Source organism: Coregonus clupeaformis, chromosome 19 (assembly GCF_020615455.1).
Source record: "Coregonus clupeaformis isolate EN_2021a chromosome 19, ASM2061545v1, whole genome shotgun sequence".
Taxonomy (NCBI): domain Eukaryota; kingdom Metazoa; phylum Chordata; class Actinopteri; order Salmoniformes; family Salmonidae; genus Coregonus; species Coregonus clupeaformis.
The window spans coordinates 23,334,088-23,341,251 of NC_059210.1; the positions used below are offsets into that span (position 1 = coordinate 23,334,088).

Below are 7,164 nucleotides of genomic sequence, written 5' to 3' on the forward strand. Positions count from 1 at the left end.
AGCTCTAAAACCTCTAAACCCATCACCTCCAGAACAACAGAACCGAAGTAACTAATGAAGAATCATCCCCAAACATACACATTCATGTCAAATAGTGAAGTGCTGCTGGTGACAGAAGATAAGTGTTCATGTCTTGCCCATGCTCGCCATTCACAGGGGACTACAAGTTAGCTTAGGACTAAACAACAAACTTATTGGAAAGGTTATCATGTCTGTCTTGTCCCCTGCTTTTGTGTTTGAACTGTTGCAGGTTTGCAATGGGAATGTGTCTAAGGTTTTGTATTGATTTGTGAACTCAATGACTTTGAGTTTTGTATCTGTGATTTTTACATCATTACACATAATGTGTAATATTGTGGTCCTCTGTAGCTCAACTGGTAGAGCACGGCGCTTGAAACGCCAAGGTAGTGGGTTCAAGCCCCAGGACCACCCATACACAAAAATTTATGCATGCATGACTGTAAGTCGCTTTGGATAAAAGCGTCTGCTAAATGGCATATTATTATTATTATTATATGTCTGAAGTTTCTAAAACAAACACCTGACCAAAGGGTCTTTTTTTTACGTCATGCATTTTAGACAGACTAAGCAGTAGGAACATTAGGAACACTTGCTCTTTCCATGACATAGTCTGACCAGGTGAATCCAGGTGAAAGCTATGAGCCCTATTGATGTATTGGCTTTTAGACAGTTAATTTTTCATAATTTGTTGTCATGCCATACATGCTACATATCGATAAAGTTTGACTCCTGACCTACATCAAACTATGATGTTTGTGAAAATAATATTAATGGTAGGATGAGAATATTTATTGTCTAGAGTCACCTGGCTACTGATTTCCTGTGTTGTAAAAGGCAATAGATACATGTCTTTAAACACGCTTTAATGTCCTATGCATGGTGAAACTGTTGATAAACTCTGGTAGACACACTATTAGCCCTCGGTCTTTGTGCAACAGGGCCAATGTTGTGGTGACTGGCTTGTTCCTCCCAGGAATTATATGATCATAATGGTTATGTATGGGAGCATGTACAGTATAGAATGTGAGTGTGTGATGTTTTGACTTAAATCGGCTTGAAAATATATGGCAAGACTTGAAAATGGCTGTCTAGCAATGATCAACAATCAATTTGACAGAGCTTGAAGAATCTTTGAAAGAATAATGTGGAAATCCAGGTGTGCAAAGCTCTTAGAGACTTACCCAGAAAGGTCCACAGCTGTAATCGCTGCCAAAGGTGATTCTAACATGTATTAACTCAGGGGTGTGAATACTTTTGTAAATGAGATATTTTTGTATTTTATTTTCAGGATTCTTATGGCTTGAAGCTGTTAAGAAGCCTTTTGTCATTATGAGGTATTGTGTGTAGATGGGTGAGAATTTTTATTTATTTAAAACCATTTTGAAGTCAGGCTGTAACACAACAAAATATGAAATAAATCAAGGGGTATGAATACTTTCTAAAGGCACAGTAGGCCTACTGTCTGGATTAAGACATTGTCTATATCGGCTCTCAATAGCTTATTTTTTTTCGTGCCTGTCACAAACTCAAGTGTCCAAACGTGGCCTAGCCTATATAATGCAAGCATAGCCTACATTAATTTGCTTTTAGTTGCAAAATACAAATATTCACAATAACATTGCCTAAAATGTTTCCCTATGTTGTATCACCCCTTGATCATCATAGGCTACAATTATGTCTTTCTTTCTTTCTTTCTTTTAGAACACCATTCATTGATCAATTCAATAATTGAGTTTAATAGAAAAAAACGAATAGTTAGTTACTGCCTACCTACTACCTAATACATGCAACACGAAAATGAAATGACCTTAACAAAAAGAACTGTCAGAAGTGGGATTCGAACCCACGCCTCCAGGGGAGACTGCGACCTGAACGCAGCGCCTTAGACCGCTCGGCCATCCTGACGTTAGGCAATTTGACCATTGTAGCACTTATGAATATATGCAACTGGATAAAAATTGTCTAATAAATCATGGAAAACAAAACCAACTAGCTACTTCTGTAACAATAGTACGGCGAATAACATGTGAATTAATAATGAAACAAGGCAGGATATCAGCGACCTAGGAAGCAAATTAGCAGCTAGCTAGCATATATAATGATTAGCTAGCTAGCTAACGTTAGCACGTTGTTTCAAACTCTTGACTAACATTACTGTAGCAAGCTGGATGTTCTTAATGTGTCCTCTGTCAGGCGAGACAAGTATCGTTTGAGTTATGCATACATTATAATTATATATTTTTAAACACCTTGGACGCTATGTGCAATTTTCATAGCATGTTTTTGTTGTTGTTGAATTGGTAAATAATAATTCAGCACGGCTAGTTGTTAGGAGATCTTTCGTTTCCTACAAATATTTTTTCATCAGACGTCTCATTGCATTGGTCAGTGCATTTGAGCCGGTTCCTAACGAAATAGGATCCGGCACCTCTCAGTTTTGGACTGTTTTGTTCCTTAACCCATTTGTCAGGATCCGGTACCTCTCGTTGCATGAAACATTATTTTCACTGTTTGCAATGTAAAAATTCAGAGTTAATTCAAGTTGCCTCTGTAATTCTCCTGCCCCCTAAAAAAGTTTATGTGAAAACGTGCCTGATATTCTAAGAATTGATTCGTGTTGAGCCCGTCCGGGTTTATGGTTCACTTTCTATGATCTCGCTCCCTCTCTGCTAGACATAAATGAATGAGTGAATGAATTAATGAATCAATGAAATTTATTTATAAAGCCCGTTTTACATCAGCAGATGTCACAAAGTGCTTATACAGAAACCCAGCCTAAAACCCCAAACAGCAAGCAATGCAGGTCTCATCTCTCCAGCGTTGCACTTCATCATTTATTTCCTTATAGAATCATAGCCGCGCACCTCCAGCACCCCTGATAATTTGAAATACATTTGCGAAATTTATAGAATTACTGCTGACTGTTCAGAAATAAATGAAATAATTCCGAATACTACACCAGGAGTAGGCCTATAATTTTGCCACAGAGGATCAATAGCATATTTATAATAAATAGCCTAGCTGCGGATTGTGTTTAGCCCAATCACAAGGCATGCCTGTCAGTGAACAGCATGCAGCCAAAACAGGCCTTTTGCTATATTTAAAATACAATCGTGGGAAAACACAGGTTGGAAAGCAAATGGATTATGCTGAAAAAAAGAATAATAATCTGTCTGTAGGCTACCAAATATGTTGTCAACTTCCAAATAGGCCTATTGAGCGAACAGCGAGAGAGATATGCTTTTGGCGCGAGCTGGTGAGTGAGCTGTGCATCACTGGGCGAGTCAGTGAAACTGGAAAGCTTTTATATGACTATAATCTCCTCCTCATATTGTACAATATGTGTCTCCACACACCTAGGCCTAGGCTGTTGATGGATTCAAGACAAGGTCATTTTTATTGATCTCAGTTTGTCAGTGTCAAAGTACCCTGTCATTTCGATCATTTGTGAGCTATTAAAAAAGATTCTGCTAAAGTTTCCAGTCATCTAAAATGATGTAGAATTGAATGAAATGCGTTATAATTTTTTGTCGAACCCTAGGCTTAAAAAATGTTCCCCATGTGTGCAACTTCTGCAAGCGCCTCTCTATTCTACTGCTCTATGCCAGCATGCAAAATGGGTTCTGGTACCCACGGGGGAAATAATAATAATATAAAAACAATGTATTCACTCACTCTGGATAAGAGCGTCTGCTAAATGACTAAAATGTCAAATGTAATGTACCTCAGAGCCCCCAAGGTCATCCCTCTCTCCTCTCACCTTTTCTTCCGGTACCTCCCAATTTACAAATTAAGCACTGGGTCTATGGTCCCATAACTGTTACCTCCTGCCAGTTCCCCACCTCTCTCTAGCTCTCTCCCTATCTCTCTCTCTCTCTCTCCACACACACGCACACACACACACTGCTGTTCTGAATGATGGAAGGCAGCCCAAGACAGTGTTTTTACTCTGGAGGGGGTGAGCACTGGGCTGAGGTTTCTGTCTCCATTCTGTGACTTCCTCCTGGCATCACTGCAGCACGCACTCAGCCTGTGTTGATGGAGATGTCTGCACACCAAGTGTTACAGTTGTCTCCGCAGGAGATGGAATGAGCAAGAACAAGACCTCCTGAAGACCACAGACAGCTTTAAATCTCTTGTTCAGAGTCTGGGTACATGTTGACTGAGGTGTCTGATTCCCTGTCCTTACTTCAGTGTTGTCTGTTGTAGTAAAAGAAGGGATTCATGACTCACCTGGAGTGTAATTTCAGCAAGTCACTCAATCTGGGCCAGGCCTCTCCAACGCTGTTCCTGGAGAGCTACTGTCCTGTAGGTTTTCACTCCAATCCTGCCTCAGTACCCAGGTAGGACTGGCCATGCTCCAAAAATGCACCCGCTCTGTCAAGAGGAGAGTATTTATGTCTCAGCATTGGCACAAGCTGAAGAAGAAGAAGATGAAAGATGCTTATTATTTTAGTGGCGGTCTGTGGAGAGTTACTAGCTCCCTCTGTGTGAACATTCGGACCAGTGATTATTTTATTAAAACTTGGCTGATACCTCAGCCTGCTGGCTGACTGTATATCATCGGGACACACACTTTTCACGCCACTTCGATACATAGTGATTTTCGTAGCAGGTGAGGATAGCATTTTCGCTAACCCTAACCCTTTTCCTAACCTTAACCTCAGTCTCCTAACCGGCTACGTTAATTCTGCTAACCTGCTGCGTAAGTTCTCATAACCTGTTACGAAAAAGTGTATAAAAGAGTGTATAAAAGAGTTTCCCGTATATCATCACTATACCTCAGACTTTACCTTTACAGCCTGCCATCTTGTTCTCATATCCCCCCTGAGCTCCCAAGAAGAGAGACACATAGTGTGACTTGTCATACTGGTCAACTGTCAAGAAGCTTGTCACATAGGTGCTATGAGAAAGAAGTGATGTGCGCCATTTTCCAGAAACCTGACTGTCACAGCATTCCTCAGTTTAGTGTCTGACACACTTGTTTGCCCCCTGTGTCAGCTGGACAGAGAGGCTTCTGTGTGTCAGCAAAAGCAAGCACCACCCAAACAATGTAACAGCATGGTGAGAATCTGCTGCCATCAAAATGATTTGAGAGGTTATTGTTCCTTCCACTTTCCACTCAGAAAATGCCAGAGGCCTCATTTCTTATTTATAGTCACTGAGAATTAACTAAATATGTCACACACTGTAGCAAGAGGGTACAATGCTGTCATGGTGATGAAGAAAGATCCCTCATATTGTATATCTTTTGGTGTGTCTCCTTACTCCACTATGGGAATATCACTTCCTTACACACAGTCCGGCTGGCAAACACACATACCTCTTACACACTCATCATTCCATTACTCACAAATTGTAACTTCACATAGCCTAATATGTACTTATAGTTGAGCATGTACACTCAGAAAGTACTCTTATTTATGATCTATTACTGTATTGTAGCTATATTAGTAATATAATTCTGGACTTGAATCCTATGACTTGGACTAGAGTCGAGTCTCACAAATGTTATAACTTGATACACGACTTGAACTTGGAGCGTTGACCCTCATGACATGACATTGAAGGAGACAGTTTTGACAGATGATATGATACACTACATTACCAAAGGTATGTGGACACCTGCTCGTCGAACATGTCATTCCAAAATCATGGGCATTAATATGGAGTTGGTCCCCCCTTTGCTGCTATAACAGCCTCCACTCTTCTGGGAAGGCTTTCCACTAGATGTTGGAACATTGCTGCGGGGACTTGCATCCATTCAGCCACAAGAGCATTAGTGAGATCGGGCACTGATGTTGGGCGATTAGGCCTGGCTCGCAGTCTGCGTTCAAATTCATCCCAAAGGTGTTCGAAAGGTTGAGGTCAGGGCTCTGTGCAGGCCAGTCAAGTTCTTCCACACCGATCTCGACAAACCATTTCTGTGTGGACCTTGTATTGTGCACGGGGGCATTGTCATGCTGAAACAGGAAAGTGCCTTCCCCAAACTATTGCCACAAAGTTGGAAACACAGAATCGTCTAGAATTTAATTGTATGCTGTAGTGTTAAGATTTCCCTTCACTGGAACTAAGGGGCCTAGCCCGAACCATGAAAAACAGCCTCAGACCATTATTCCTCCTCCACCAAACTTTACAGTTGGCACTATGCATTTGGGCAGGTTGCGTTGTCCTGTCGTCCACCAAACCCAGCTTCATCTGTCGGACTGCCAGATGGTGAAGCGTGATTCATCACTCCAGAGAACACGTTTCCACTGCTCCAGAGTCCAATGTCTTTACACCACTCCAGCCGACGCTTGGCATTGCGCATGGTGATCTTAGGCTTGTGTGCGGCTGCCCGGCCATGAAAGACCATTTCATGAAGCTCCCGATGAACAGTTATTGTGCTGACGTTGCTTTCAGAGGCAGTTTGGAACTCGGTAGTGAGTGTTGCAACCGAGGACAGACGATTTTACGCGCTACGCACTTCAGCACTCGGCGGTCTCATTCTGTGAGCTTGTGTGGCCTACCACTTCGTGGCTTAGACGTTTCCACTTCACAATAACAGCACTTACAGTTGACCGGGGCAGCTCTAGCAGGGCAGAAATGTGACACACTGACTTATTGGAAAGGTGGCATTCGATGACGGTGCCACGTTGAAAGTCACTGAGCTCTTCTTTAAGGCCATTCTACTGCCTGTTTTTGTTTATGGAGATTGCATGGCTGTGTGCTCGATTTTATACAACTGTCAGCAACGGGTGTGGCTGAAATAGCCGAATCCATAGTGTATTTCATCACCATACATTTCAGTAGAAATACACCTTCTGCTTTCACTAGTATTCTTCAACATTGGAAATTAGCAGTGCTTCACTTGGGCAGGAGCATACCAGAACTGAGTACCGGCACCTCCATTTTTGGATGATTCAACAGATGGCCACTATAATACTAAAATACCCCTTCTGCTTTCATTATTATTCTTTAACATTGGGACTTGTCTCCAGTCTAGACTCAACAAATGATGAAGGGAAAGGGAAGGGAAAGGGGGATACCTAGTCAGTTGTACAACTGAATGCATTCAATTTCAATCAATTTTATTTTATATAGCCCTTCTTACATCAGCTAATATCTCGAAGTGCTGTACAGAAACCCAGCCTAAAACCCCAA

The 7,164-nt window shown here is 41.6% G+C and overlaps 1 non-coding gene across 1 annotated transcript; it reads right to left on the reverse strand.

Moving 5' to 3' along the window:
- Positions 1 to 1,843: 1,843 nt before the first annotated feature.
- On the reverse strand, positions 1,844 to 1,926 carry trnal-cag. Its single transcript has one exon. It is a non-coding gene; the product is annotated as a tRNA-Leu (tRNA).
- Between the last annotated feature and the right edge of the window lie 5,238 nt (positions 1,927 to 7,164).